This window comes from Acartia tonsa, chromosome 7 (assembly GCF_053477335.1).
Source record: "Acartia tonsa isolate MP-2025a chromosome 7, ASM5347733v1, whole genome shotgun sequence".
NCBI classification, from domain to species: domain Eukaryota; kingdom Metazoa; phylum Arthropoda; class Copepoda; order Calanoida; family Acartiidae; genus Acartia; species Acartia tonsa.
Window position 1 is genome coordinate 6,157,886 of NC_137266.1, and position 16,169 is coordinate 6,174,054.

The window sequence follows — 16,169 nt, forward strand, 5'->3', positions numbered from 1 at the left end:
CATTTCATTGCAGGATGATTTGTACTTGGAGGTGTAGTTTTTAACTTGAGACCCCTCTCGGTTTTAAGTGAGGTGTAAAAATCCTTTTATTAGATTTTATGTGAGGTTTTTGATGGGTGATAACCTAGTACCAAGAGGGAGTGTATAACCCCATGATTTGAGTTGTTAAAAAAAGCGAATATTCAATGTTTTGGAATAAGAATTACTAATACATCAAACTTACAACAATCAAGACACTATGCAAAAGACTTTAAAAACCATTATCAATTCAACTTGAGTAAAATTGCGTATATGATAATAATTTCTTTACAATTAGTGCAACTATATTTTTTGTGTATGAACTGATTAGACATGCTTTATTTATTACATGCATGCCATCAATACACTATGGGGCAGATTAAGTACAAAAACAATTTTATCCAAATATAAAACTACTATCTATTATACAAAGTAGAATGATGTCTGTCCATCCATCCCTTAAGATCTTGGTAACCAATGAACCGATTGGATTCTACTCTTCAGGTAATATACCTACTGGTCCTGTGGTGGTTTTAGGCTAATGTTTTAGGGGATGAGACACCCTCAACCCCCCAAAAAAACAAAAAAATCCCCCGCAATTTAAAAAAGAAAGATTTTTTTTTACAAATTTTGCGAATTTGCCATTTTTTCGCAAAAATTTGCGAAGCCGCTAGTACTACTAATGAAAGTAAACTTTGATAATAAGATAGGTATTTTTGAATAACCGTTTGCAAACAAAATATTCTATAATTTATGTTACTTTGAACTAAATAAAGCGTTTGATTTTTTAATAGTTTAAATTGTAGTATTTCTATTCATCAAATTTGTTAGACGACGCTCTGATATTAATAGTAACATTAAATAGACACAAAAAATGCAAAAAGGCACATTACACAATAAGTATTTAATGGATTTGGAAGCCTTCCCAAAAAATTTAAGAAACAGCAGAGAAATAGTTATTTCTCGCATCGTATTATAAACAGCTTTCCGCCTTCGGAACCTCGAGGATAAAAAAACTGGTTTTAATCTTATGATTGTACATTTTTAGACATAGTTTTTTCGTATGGATGAGAACCGGTTCCTAACCACGGGTTTGAATGAATACGAGAAAAATCATAAATTTTTATATATGCAAACAGAATGACGAATTAGAGGCAAAAAGAGAGTAGATTATTAATGCTTATTTTTAAAGGAATCCTCAACAAAAAGGATCTATCTTTAAAAGCAACTTAAAAAATTCTCACATCCTTCATACATTTTTTATATCAAGTAAACTAACAGACAAAGTTAGTTACAGAATAATTGTTCAATGATCATCAAAATCTAAACGTCTATCTCTCTTTTTATCTTAAATGATATTTAATATAAAGAAATGTACCAAGTACTAAATGCTAACCCATAGTGTAATGTGCAATAACATAAATGTATATTAATATTCTATCATATCATGGTTAGTGGTTCTTTTCAATGATAATATTATCTTTATATATATTTATCTATCTATAAGTAAATAAATTTATCTAAATCACTATTCTTTCATTTCATAGTAAGTGGCTCTTCTAAAGCTACTGTTATTTTTCTAAATTACTATTTTTAAAAGCGAAGCTTTTCTATAATTAGGGTTGGTCCGTCCGTACGTCCGTATCGGATAGCTTTTTTCATTAATTTAGAATTGTCCCATCGATTTTAAATTTTGCATGGTGATTCCTTTAATAGTTAAGTACGATTTAGAAACCGTAGCAACTCTATAAGCATCACCAAAATGTCCATACGTCCATTTTAAACATGTTGATTTTTTTACTTTTTTAACAACAAAATTTTATGTGATCTAATCATCTGATTGATCTGATTTTTGGTATATTGATTTCTGGGACAACAAAGTAGAATGTAGTAAGCGAAGCAACTCTATAATCAAGTCCTAAAAATGTAAGTATGTCCATAAACATTATCCTGAATCAAACAGTTTTTCAACAAATTTACTTACAATTTTGCTTTGACTCTTATACATTTATATTATGATTATTCAGTTCTGAAACTATACAAGTGTTAATGTCCGTTTTCCTACCGTTTCAGTGCTTCGCTTTTATGGATGTTGTCATCCTTGTTTCATTTCATTTCATTTGGCTTTATATATAGATAGAAAAAATAAGTTTATAATTTATATTGGGGGCTTTGCACCTAGCATTTGGGTGATTTTTTATTCGAATATATTTAAAGCGATTCAGAATAACCTGTTACTTTTTTAAAAATAGAATATTTATATAAATTAACCCTTAACAGTAGGAGATAGTTGGGGGGGGGGGGGGTCTCGACCCTCCTTTCTCCGGTTATTCAACTTCATTTGCTGTGTGAGAATATAGTGGTGGAATATAACTAACTGACTTTTAAATATGGTAATATAACTAAAGATTTTCATGTGATATTTATTTTTAAACTTTTTAAAACTTTTTATACTTAATAATATGTATCTATGTATAAAATCTATTAAGTTGCCAGATATACATTTGTTCATCTTAATATTGCTAAATTGAAAACCCAAATGTTTTATTTTTTTGCATGTAATTACAAGAAATCAGCTAAAAGCTTTAAATCATTAAGTATTATAGAAATAAAGGGAGTAAATGTTAATAACTAGTGAAGCAGAAAAAGCGCTAAAATAATCTCCAATTACAGATACATTATTTAAGCTATTAACCGGGTTTGGGGGGGGGGGGGCATTGTAAATTATACTGGTACTTAAAGTTTTATTAAGAAAATCTCTCATTGTAGACTTAACAACTTTGAGTATTTGTGTTTATCTTGATTGGGTGGTTTTTACTAGTAGGGGCTAAACTTTGAACCAATAATTTGGTATTAATAAGGGGTAATTTTGTTAATCATTATGTTGGATATTCAACAAATAATTTTGAAAATACTTACCCCTTAAAATCCCTAAAACTGTAACAAAGACTGGAATAAAAAGAATACAAATTGGAAAATTTTAAAATCATCTCTAATGAGTTAATCTATAATACAAAGTAGCTTGATGTCTGTCTGTCCGTCCGTCTGTCCCTTAAGATTTCGGTAACCACTGAACCGATCGAATTATACTCTTCAGGGAATATACCTGCTGGACCTTGGGTGGTATAATGGAGGGTTGACTTCCCTTTACCTCATAGGACGAAGCCCTCCGAAGCCGCTAGTATTTTACATACTAACTATTTTGATCATTATATAGAGTTGCTACACTAGTAGTACAAACATGTAATAGATCTAAAAGAATAATAAGCTATAGTTGAAAATAATGCAGCATAACTTTATATGATGTATGTTATTCAGACTAAATATAAGGAACTGGCAATATGTAATGGGAGTTATACTTTAGTATAAACTATACCGTAAACGGTTAGAACGAGCAAAGATAAATTTAGATGTAGCTATATAAATAGCCTTTGTTCTGGTGTATTCCAAATTAGTTTCTTCTTATAAGATGTTATTAAATGAAAATCTTATTTTTAATATATGACGAACATGTATTCTTAAACATTTACACTGAATATAATGAAGTTTTTGTAGCAGCTTTAACATAAATACTAAAAAAATTACCAATAAATAGAATCAGTGGAATTCATAAAATAGTAATTTATAAAAAACTACTAACATTATAGTTTCAATATAAAGGAGACTAAAGCTAATATAGTTAAATAGCTAAAATAATTTAGATTGATTTATGTTTTTAAATCTTTCAATTAAAAAAAGTTTTGTTAATCTATTAAATATAATGTGCGTACATCAATGCTTTTATTATAGAGCACATGCGCTGATAAAATCAGAAAATTAGAAAAATAAAGAAAATAATTGATATATAGATAGAGAATTCATTAAACGTGCTATAATACCATTGTGCGAAGTGTTATGGAAATACCATCAGTTCTTTAATCGTAGTGTATCTACGCTACTAATATAAGAAAAATAAAAGAAGGAATATGAAAACTAAAGAAACTAATTGATAGATAGATAGAGAAATATTCCCTTGTCTAAGTTTTTTTTCTCTTCATGTTTGATGGATGAAGGATTAAGTGATGTATGTATGTGTTGAAAACACGGTGGCCAACATATAAAGTAATAATCCAAGTATAATAGATTTACTACACTAGATGGCGAAGCAGACTCAATAATACGTCCTTTATTTCCCCAAGCAAAGCTTAATCTTCAATTTTTATCATTTATAGCTGATTTTTCATACTAATTAAATGCGAAAAAATGTACACTTTCTAATTATCAATGTTGCATTTTTCGAATTTGCCCAATTTTATGTAATTTGTCTGTCCATTAAGATCTCTGACAGCTATTACCAACAACGAAATAAATTTGGAGAAAAAAACACGAAACCTAAACGTGATTTTCAGCTGTCATTGGGGGGCAACATATAGAAAAATCTGCCCCCATTTATTATTTTAGATTTATTTCGCTTGTTGGTTTTACCTTGTTTCTGGATCTCTGGGATAGAAAGAATTAGAGTGAACTATAGAATTTTATCGGCCAATAGAGCTCCAAAAAAGGGGCTGTAAAAAGTTTTAAAATTTACATTAATTTTATTTTTTTAAATGAACGTACGGACTGTAACTTTTTTGTAACGATTTCAGAGTTACTTCGCTTTTTAGAACAGGAAGAATCATCTAAAGTTTGGAATTGATAGGACAATATTTCTAGTATGCCTAAATTGACGAAAAGAGGTAACCTTGACGTACGGGTGGATAAATGGATAGACGTACAGGCCCTAATTATAGAAAAGCTTCGCTTTTAAAAGTTATTGAAAGGAAATATAAAATTATTGCTAAAAAATAATTTGGGAACCCTGAAAAGGCATAATCACTTAGTTATTTTTTCTGCCAAAGAATATATTTACATTTACAATATCAATAACTAAAAATAAACATTCACAATTATTAAGAATAAATATTATGAGAAATAATACAAATTCAAATCATTGATTAGACTTTTTAAAAAAGGTTGAATAAAAAAATATCATTGTGGTTTGTATTCTATCTTAAAAATATTAAGGGTATATTTAAAGCTTTTTTTAAAATTTGTGTATAAATAAAATATACCCTTATTTAGATTATGATTGTTGTTTGAAAAGTCTGGAATTGAAAATTAATCAAAATTTATAAGAGTACCCGAAGATTTTAGGGGTATGATTGAGAATTATTGATATAAAGGTAACAGTATAGTTTAGTAGGTATTAAATGTTTCATTCCATCCCTGCGATTATTTTAGTACATAATACTTTTTTGGGTAAGCCAATTCAGGAATAAGGTATAACCAACTAGCGAAATAAGTCTAAAATAATATTGCAAATGGAGAGGTCGTAAATTTACTGCTAAAATAATGTATAGTTTTCGTGATAATTTTTTGAATTGATTTCGTTGTTGGTATAAGCTGAAGCCAATCAACATAAATTTTATCTTAAGTTTCCAGACACAAATATTTTCAAAAAAGTTTAATGATCTTCAATAATTGGTAATTGATAATTTGATAACAGTACGAATCTTACTTATTTTTTTTAAAAAAGCCTCACTGTGTATTGTCTTGTTTTATTGAAATCATTTATCATAATAAAATAAAACGTAGTAAACTTTTAAGAAATATGAAAAAAAACATATTACTATTAAAATTTAAATTATTAGGGTCTCTATGGTCACTGTTATGAAGGGCAAATTAATACCAGTTTTGTTGACCCTCAAGATCAACAAACTTGAAAATAATTTCTCGACCTCTTTTTTGTTGTTGTTGTTATTGTGTATTTTTTCTGGGAGCTTTTTCCTTTGGGAGGGTATTATCACAAAAAATAGTATTATCTTTCTGTATAGACAGACAGGCAATCATCATATAATTAAATCAGGGAAACTTTAACTCCCAGACATATTTACAGTGTTTTATATAAAAGCTACACTTCTAAGTTAAAATTATGGGTTAGCATAGTTTCTCCAGAAGTTTGATTTCCTTCCAATTATTGCTAATTGGTAAAACAAGTAAAAAATTGTGCATAACAAATATATCTCTATTATTAAAATAATAATAAAGTCAAAGTATTTACACGTGTGTATTTAAAGATCTCTCTAACTGCCTGATAAAAAAATGTATTTTAAGCCTCATATTGGTTGGCTTTTAGTATAGCTATTTTTGGGAGATTTTTTTCATTTACATATTTAACTTCAAGTGAGTTTTTTGACGGTCAAACAGATATACTCAAGCACACACATACCTTATTATAATGTTGCTGCGCTTGTAATAAAAAGGGGATGTGTCTATCAAAATCCAATAAACTTATCAACTTTTCAACCGTTGTCTGCTAACTTTAAAAAGAAAGGATTACCACACAGAATAATTTACATTTTTATAATAGAAAAATTAAGAATTTAGTTAAAGAGGAAGGATGGGATATTATTTTTTGTATGAAAAAAAGATCAATTTCAAGGTTCTTAAAACATGTATTAAATCCAGGTATTCTTAGTTTTATTTCCTTATATAAAAAAAATACATTTTAAAAGTCGTATAATGTTGAGTCATATTCCCTAAAAGTGTCTAGTTAAGTACTAAAACTTCCTCCCCACCTTATTCTTTTTAATTGAGGGTATCTACTCTTAGGGTTTAGTGCTAAACAAACACTTTGAGTGAAAGCACCGATATTAATTCATGAAAACCTTCACAGCATGCTAGCATACATAAATAAGTATAAACCATCATAAAACTTGATTATTTTTATTAGTAGAACATTTTTAATAATTTGAGAACAAGCTTAAAGATATCATTGGTTAAATATAAGATAACATATAGGTAGAATTCATGTGTGTTAATCCCCTAAAAAGCTGAGAAAAGTTTTGGGGGGTTGTAAAAAGCATTTACTAAAGATATTAAAAGTAGGATAATATCCAATATTAGCGCAGCTAAAAATAAAAAAATAAAATAATGTCAGTCTGGTTTTCTTAGTCAGTCTTAGAATTAACATATCTTGTTTGAAAGTTGAGCAGAAAATAATTTGTCTCAGGAAGGAATGGCACAATGGACTGTAATTTACACTGGTACCCAAGAATATAGTATAAAGTACTTTCAATAATTGTGATTTGTTTGTTTCAAGCTAGTAGTGTACAATCTTTACAAGAAATAATCTACAGAAAGGATAATCTTTTTATTATTCAATCTTCTATTCCTAAAGATCCCTGAGTTAATCCTATGTATCTTTTCCTCTTGTCCTGTTTTCAGTATAAATGACATTATAGAGTAGCTACGCTGCTTTAGTAAAGTTTTGACATTGTTATAATATAGTTTAATACGGGAGTATTGGGACCGTGGATAAATTACTTAAAAGTTAGAAAATTTCAAGGATTAATGTTATTCTCTTAAAATCTGCTTCTTGCTGGAGTTGAGTTAATGTTTAAATCTCAATTAAACCGCGTAAAACTAATAGGTATAAATCCTTGACACTAAGAGCATATCAGACTTACAGAATGCCTTAGCCAAAAAACATACATTACTGGAATTTAACAAGTTTAAAATCAATTAGTTGAAGTATAATGTAAAGAGAGATAAATATTAAATATATCTAATTTTTAAGTATAATATCTTCTATTTTGGATTATCCCCAAAAAGGACAGTTTCTGTTGTAAGAAAAGTTAGTCTCATGTCTTATACTTAAAACAAAATTGACACATATACATAGATTAATTTATAAAAAAAAGTTAAAGCTTTTTGTATTTCAATAGTTTGAAGCTATAGAATAAACGTTGTTCTTAAAATTTCTTTGTCAAGTACATTTGAAAACTTATTAAGGAAGCAAATAGGATTGCTGTTTGTAAGTAACGAAGGATCTCGCTAACAGTAACTACTACGTTGATCTCCTTAAGTAGCACAGCTTCTCTATAACTACACTTGTCCACGTCTGTTCACACAGCCGTAATACCCGGACTCGGGCAGCAGCTGACAAACTCCGGCTGCTACCACAAAGATTCTTTTAGGTCCATTGAAGTTTTATAACTATTTGGGAAAGGTTACCTATACCCTCCCATGAGAAATCCCTCTAGAAAATAAAATTGCCTCCTGAAAATTATTTTTCTTTCCTTTTAATAAACTAAATTTAAAATAGGGGGACAGCTTACCACCCTTCCCTCCTTTTTTTCAAGTACCCATAGAGGCCTCTAGGGGCGTCGTAACCGTTGGTACCTAAGATATTTAAAAAGAAAAAAAATATCACAAATATTGGTTGAGGGATATAAAAGGGAACACAAAAGAGAGGCAAAGCCAATTTTCTTTTTCAAGTTTGTAAAGTTTGAATAGAAAGTGAGAAATTCCTTGAAAACTAAAAGTGCATAGTTATTATCAAAGTTATTCTGCAAGTATGTAAAAACATATTTACAAATCATATTTGACAATAAAACATTAAAATTCGTCGTTATTTTACAATTCTTTGTAGTACATAGTTTAGTTTTTCATTCAATAAAGATAAGTTTTAAAAGAAGTACACATCAATTTCAATCAATTCATCACTTTTTAAACCATACAAGCAATCAAATACTATCTAATTGTTACTGCTCATCAAAATAGTTTTACTTATGTTAAAATAATTATCATTTCAAATTAAAAAGTCATTTTACAGTACTTCCTTTCCATAAACATTGATTTAAATTTAATTCAAGATCAAAGATTAAGGTTTAAGTTTGATTATTTGCCAATAACAATCTGTTCTTTTTCATTTATTGCCAAGGTTAATAATTTGTCAATCAATGGTTCCAATTTTCAGAAAAGCAATTTTATTTAGAATTTCTTTCAATTCAGTTTTGCTGAGGAACATTCCCTTATTCCTAAATCAACAAATACTAATTTAACAGATAGGACCATAAATAGAATTTAGGAATATTTAATTATACCACCATGGCACTGAATGACGTTTACAGTAGAAAACTTGAAAAAATAAAATAGATGCATCTTTGATAATGACTTCTATTAGTTTCTATTTTACTTTTTTAATTCAAGTGAGTTATAACATACTATCAGTTGCAATATAAAAAAACGTTGCAGGTCACCTCCAATGGCGAGAAATCGGTGGTATAATATTACAATTTTTTTCAAAATGGTGAAAGAGTAATAAAAAAAAGATGTGTAGTAGATATAAAAATTAAAATTTCTTGAAAGTATGGTTAGCATAACCTAAAAGTGATTTTTTGCCGGCTAAAGTCAGCCGGACGCTCTAGGTACTTCTGGTGCCAGGTAAACCTTTACATGGATTTACTGTGGTCAAAAAGTGCCTTTAGTAGATCATCATTAGTGTTATCCAGCAGTGTCAAATTCTTAAACCAATAAAATCAATTTTAAAAGGGGTAATTTTGCTAATAATAATTTAGAATTCCTTGTCTTATCCCTTAAGATCCCTGAGAATACCTAAATATTGAGAAGAGTAGAACAGCTAGCAGAAACTATTACTAACTTTTGGAATATTTACATGAAAGTTAAAAATTGGTTCAGTTACATAACAACTAACATGCATAGGTATTTCAGTTGTGAAGTAGGCAAGGGGAGAAAAGGGGGAAGGGGGTTGAGGGGAAATTTTCATTTAGTATTGTTTGTCAGAATCACATTCCTTTTCCCTGATGGGTTATAAGCTTGAAGCTTAATATTTCAATTACTACTGAATTGATTGGGCTCTCTATTTTAAGTAAGCCTTACATAGATCCTGTGATGGTTCTACGTTATTTTATTTTCAGATTTTGGTTTCCTAGCCCCTTTGAATAAAGAGCCTTTAGATCCTAGGGGCGCAGCTACTAGAGTAAAATATTTACTTTACATATATTCACATAGCTAACCGTATGGAATTAACCTTTCTTATTTTTGCGTTTATTTGGTTACTGAAAATTTAAGCATATTTTTCTGCCTTCCCTCTCCCCTTTCAAATAAAGACCCTTAGATGCTAGGGGAGCAGACTGTTGATTTAGTTAAATTTAATACTTTTAAGCAAAAATTCAACTGTTATACTAATATTTTTAAAATGTCTAAAAAATCAGCAACCCAGTACTGTGCTAAACTTTCTTTTAAACAAATAATTGGAAATAAATAGAAAAGAATATGAGAAAGAAAGAGAGAAGGAAAAGTATAGTGAGAAAAAAAGAATAACAATATCCACTCAGTTTATGAACGCCATTCTAGACCTACTTTGCAAATGTTTCTTGATATAATACAAATAGCGGTCCATAGAATCAAAGAGCTCTGTAATCTAAAAAGTAAGATTGGAGAGAAAATACCCTAAAACCATCTTGTAAGCTATGATAAGTCCTAACTGTGCACTGGAATGAGTTGCGCCTGTTTATGGGCCAACGAATACCCCATTCTTATCCTATTGATCTCACGAACAATACCATTGGAGATGCGATCCTCAATTTTCAAATTCTTTGAACGTACATATGAGACTTTTACAGAAATGCTTCGCATCCACAACTATCTATCTATGCTTGATATAAAGTCAACACTTTATAGATCATATTATGAACCTTTGATTGACACGTGCCCTGCAATTAACTAGTAGCACTCAGGGGCAAGACACAATTACTTTAGCTAGGCCCAAGGCATTATTTGTATCCATTTATGCATTCATAGGCCTATCCTTACCTATATGACACCATATATGGGTAACGCTAGCCTATTCATGGTAATCTGTATGTGATTTGCTAATAGTATATGTTTATTAAAGATATTATGTTTATAGTTAATGTAATCATATAAACAACCAGTTCAAATATGTATGCCTACAACCATGCCTGATTTACGTCACATATTAACACACAGATATTTAATTGCACAGACAAACACTAAAATCCTGGTCCAGAGCTAATGTTATAGCATGTACCTCTTGAATTTATTCAGTTATTTACTAACTCTCCTACCATCAACTTCTCTTTCTGGCTTTAAAAGGTAATGACTTAGTTGTTTGGCATGCATTGTAGTTTAAATTTAGGCCCCTTAGTACTTAGCATGAATTGAGCTCAGGCCTTATGTTAGAACTCTAACACTTAGCACAATTCACTGCTTGGGACTTAGGGCACATTTCTGTCCTACTCTACTTATAATTTTAACACTTGTCCTGTAAATATTTTCATACTTAACTTATGCACTTGTGATATAAATACACTTTATAAAAACATTTTCCTTCCTTAATACTTAATATACTTATATAATTCTGATCGAATATCAAAACCAACCATTTATTCTTAGGTTAAAGCAACATAATACTTCGCGTGGGTCTTTTGTTGAGCTTCCACCAGCTCAACCAAATTCGTATTATACTTGTGGGAATAGAGGGTTAAGCATTCTAAACAAACGAACCGACGATGAGAATGTCTATGTGTATTGCATTAAAAATTAGGTTTTAGTAGTACTCATAGAAGAGCGGTCTCCATACCTAAATATGGACAAACGCCCCATTCGCACACACAATGGTGCAACTTACCGGTTGTATCTTGGAAAAATTTTACTTCATAAATTTTTTTTCTTTTTTTTCCTTACCGTACCCGAACCGCCTAAGGCAGGTATTTTTACCAAAATCGAATAATTGTAGTTATGGCAAAATCGGATTTACCAAAACCTGTGAAACTATTTGAGAGCAAGGTTAGGACTATGAGGCGTTTGAAGAGATAGGGACTGAAAGGCACGACACAAATGCAATTGAGAGCCTCGTGTACGAGCAGTTGCACTAGCTGACACTCTAGAGGCCCTAGAGAATGCTAGCATATTTGTGGCCATTGGTCGCCGCCCTATAAGGACACTCGCACTGGTTGACACTCTAGAGGCCCTAGAGAATACCAGCACACCGGCACCTCCATGTCCGCCTCTCTTTAGTAAAACACTTGGGTTGGAACAATCTATGATTGAGCTATGTGCAAAATTTTGATTTTTGGACTTAGTCAGAATTTTGAAATTTAGGAGTTGTGCTAGGTGGTGGAGTATATATATAAATCTTCGGACTTAGTATGATTTTTACTTATTCGGAAATTCTCTAAGTGTTGAAATACTTGAATCTTTGATACTTAAACCAGAACTTATTAAGAATCAAGCATGGAGTAACTTTTCATTTATAAGCTATCAAAATACTATTTGTAAAGGACCATTTTGAACTGTCTTATTAAATGAAAACTTAGGAGCAAATCCTATAGAACACGGGAAACGCTGTTAGTTGGGATACATATTGTCTTTGGAGCCATGTTTCTGAAACAATATGCCGAAAGCAGTTAGTACTCTTGAGTCGTAGTAAAGGGCCAAAAGATTATTACAAACTTGTAGCATTTATACTCAAGTTAAACTGTACTAATACTTTGGTGCCGTTAGAACCGATTTTCTGAGATTTGCACTTACTTATACATGCCTAGGACTTATATTCTTAATGCAATTCTGATTTATATGCGGATGTATCAAAATAACTATTGCCTCCAAAATTTTGAGTTAAACAAAATATTTCAAAGTCTCAGAGATATTCTCAACATCGATCGGTTGGAATGATATAAGTGTAGACAAATTGCTGTATGCAATCAGAAAATAATTCCAGAGATTTCCTGAGACTCTGAGCAAAATATTCCACTTTTGGACTTAGCACCGTTTCTATTCCTTTTGTTACAGAGAGAATCTCAAATTTCTGGACTTATAGTAATTTTATGAAATTGTGAACTTGGTTGGAAATTTACCAAAATTCGGACTTGTAATAATTGCAATTTTTCCAACTAGATTAACAAATTTCATTTTCCACACTTAAAAGAAAAATTTTGTTTTAGAGTACTTCTGTCTTAGCCAAAATATTCCAATTATGGACTTAGAGAGATTCTATTTCTTTTGGTGAAGGATAATTCTAACGCTCTAATACTTTATAATTTTAAAATCCTTAACTTAGCGAGATTTGCATTTAGTCAAAATACTCCAACATTGGACTTAGAGTGATTCTATTTCTTTTGACTTATAAGCAATCTCTAAAAGTAGCTTTATGAATGAACTGTTAGGAAATTTCATCTCGGACAAAATATTCCACATCTGGACTTAGAGTGATTCTATTTCTTTTGTCCTAAGATAAATTCACTAATTTTTGTACTTAGTATAATTTCATTGAAAGGAAATTTTTTTGGACTCAGTCAAAATTCACTAACTTTGTACTTGGGATAATTTCAATAAAAGTTCTTTTTTGACTTAGTCAAAATTTATTAATTTTGCACTTAAGATATTTTCAGAATTTTTTTTCTAAGCCGAAATTTATTGATTTTGTACTTAGAATAATTTCATTAGAAACTTTTTGGACTTAGTCAAAATTTTCCAACCTTGGACTTAGAGTGACTCTATTTTATTTTGACTTAGAAAGTTTTAATTCAATCTTAACTTAGAAAACTTTTGTTTGCATGCTCCTTACAAATACATACATAAATACAATAAACAGTTCACTCAACAATAAGTAGGACATGAAAACTAAATTTTTACTTACTTTGTTAATGCTAACATTTCTATTTCATGTACCACCAGGATTCAGCAGTGAAAGTGAAGACAAGTTAATTACTAGTGATAGTGACCATTAGTGATATAAAAGTATAGTCAACAATATAGGCCCTATATGTACTGAATAGCACACTTTAAGAGACAAAGTTCTATAAACCAAACGCAGCAGGAGGTTGCAGCAGCCTACCTTGGGAGAGTAGGACGTCTCTAAAAGAAGTAGCAGAAGTACTACGGAAAAGTACCCTACTGTCTTTAAATATCCGGAATCATAAAATTTTTTTTACATATCGAGAAACGTATGTTTACTTAGGCTTACTAGCACATAGACTATAACCAAGTAACATAAAAGTGTGTCTACATATAGCCCAGAGTTTTTATAACCTAACAGATTACTTTTAGATAAGTTAGAAAAAAAAAGTGCACTAAAATCAGTTAGATTAGTTTTCAAAAAGTATAAGTATTGTTTAATTCAAAGTCGATAGGCTCCTTTGAAGTTTGATTGACAGCCTCCACATTATAGGTTGGCCACCTAGTGTAGGATCTCACACTTCCTCAGAGTAAACTTGCACTTGAATACTGTATTACTACTAATTATAATTAGATTACATCCGGTCAGATAATTTTGAAAACAATCTTTACATATATAAATATAGGTATATCTAAATTGTATATCTTACTACAGTTATAAGAATTGAAGTCATAAGTGAAGCCCCAATTTTGCGCAAATTACGTTATAGGATTGGAAGGAAACCCCTAATACAACTATAAGTAAGAGGTGGCGAGATCTTTGACATTCAGGCAAAATTGTTGCAATATTATTAGAATATAGACGATCCTTTGGGAGTGAACCTTAGTAAGTTATATTCATAATAGCCTTACAGGAATAAGTAGATCGTAGGCTATAAACACATATCCTTAGAGTGAAGTAAGAGTTCAACAAGGATTATAAATTGCTGTTTCTTTTCTCGACAACCATAATTTGCTAGGAAAGTCGACTCCTGAGCAAACTAAAAGTTAATTTGCGATAGTATATAAGCATACCCAAATTAACTCCGCTGCAAACATTACTTAACTTAATAACCAATTTGAATAGCTAACTAGCTCAAATTGACTCCATAAATAAAACTATATAAAAGTTAAGTAGGAGTGTTTCTACAGTTGAGCTTAATTAAGGATAAGGGTGCATTAGCGCACATTTTTAGAATATCAATCAAAAGCTCACACGCACGTATATACGACGTAGAAACAACTATAAGTGAAGCATATATCACACCCATCTATAGCTAAACACAATTTAAAGCAAAGAATTGTTAACTTAAACAGATTCTTGATTGTTTTAAACTATACCCATTATTTGTACTCCTCTCGAACTTCTGCTATTTTTTTTTCATAAAAATAGTACAACATTCCACTGGCATCTAAAAGAACTTACAATTAGTTCTAAGACTTTACAACTATTATCATGTCATCTGCCCGCAAGCAAGGCCAGCAGGATGATGAAGCTGGTAAGGAAACCACTCCTTGTCGGGGACGCTCGACAACACCTGGTATAAACACCCCTTCAGCTAATACAGACATTAGAGACTCCGATGCTTATGAGGAAATACAAATATCCAATCTAGAAGAATCAGAACAAATTGGCAAGAGGAATATGAGCCCTGAATTGAATGCGATATCTCTGGCCTCACTATCAAATCAAGCTAACTTATCAGACTCGTGGAAAACTGTTTCCCGCAGGCGGACAAAAGTAGCAGAACCAGCAGAAGAACTTCTACTCTCACAGAAACTGAACACAATACAACTTGGTAGACCTAACACGAGTGGTTCACTTGAAGTTGGACGGAATCTCTGCACAAACTGTACAACGAGTGTAGAACACAAGAGAATCCACACCACCAACACTTCGAAATCTAAAGAGAGAAGAGCTAACTACAGAGACAGACAAATTGCCAAAATAGAGGCCATCTCAAATTATCATAGAAGAAAATCCACCGTTAAAGAAATGGCTACAAAATCACCCAATCCCAAACCTCATCACAGGGATAACAGGGACAGGCATTTTCAAAGGAATACCAAGCGGGATTATCAGGCTTCTTATAGGCTATCACCTGGACGCTACTGTGTAGCATGTGGACAATATTCTCACAACATATCTGATGGATGTAGATTATTATGTGACGATACAGGACGGTTATACCCAACTGTATTGACATCAGCGTTCTGTACAAACTGTTATAAGACATATGGTAAAGAGTTATACCATTCTCGACACTTATGTCCTGGAAGGCCAGCCATGATGGAATTATACCATAGTGGTAAGGTGAAACCTAGTGGCGTCTTCAGGCAAACATATGAAGACTGGGCTAAAGCCAATGCTGAGGAATCATCTAGAGATTGTAACCTCAGTGGAATCAAAGCTGCCACAGCGGAAATAATTCCCAATGAGCCTAAAGATCAAGTAAGAGATAACATTACACCAGCAAAGGAGGAAGAAAGAAAATTGTACCTTCATTGCTCTGGTTGTATGCCAGAAGAAATAGATTGTAAATATGACTATGATGTACGCATGACAGCTTTACTTGACTCAGCAACAGATAAAAACATCATATCAGCCAGGTACTATAGCAAGTTGTTTGGCATAGTAATGAACGATG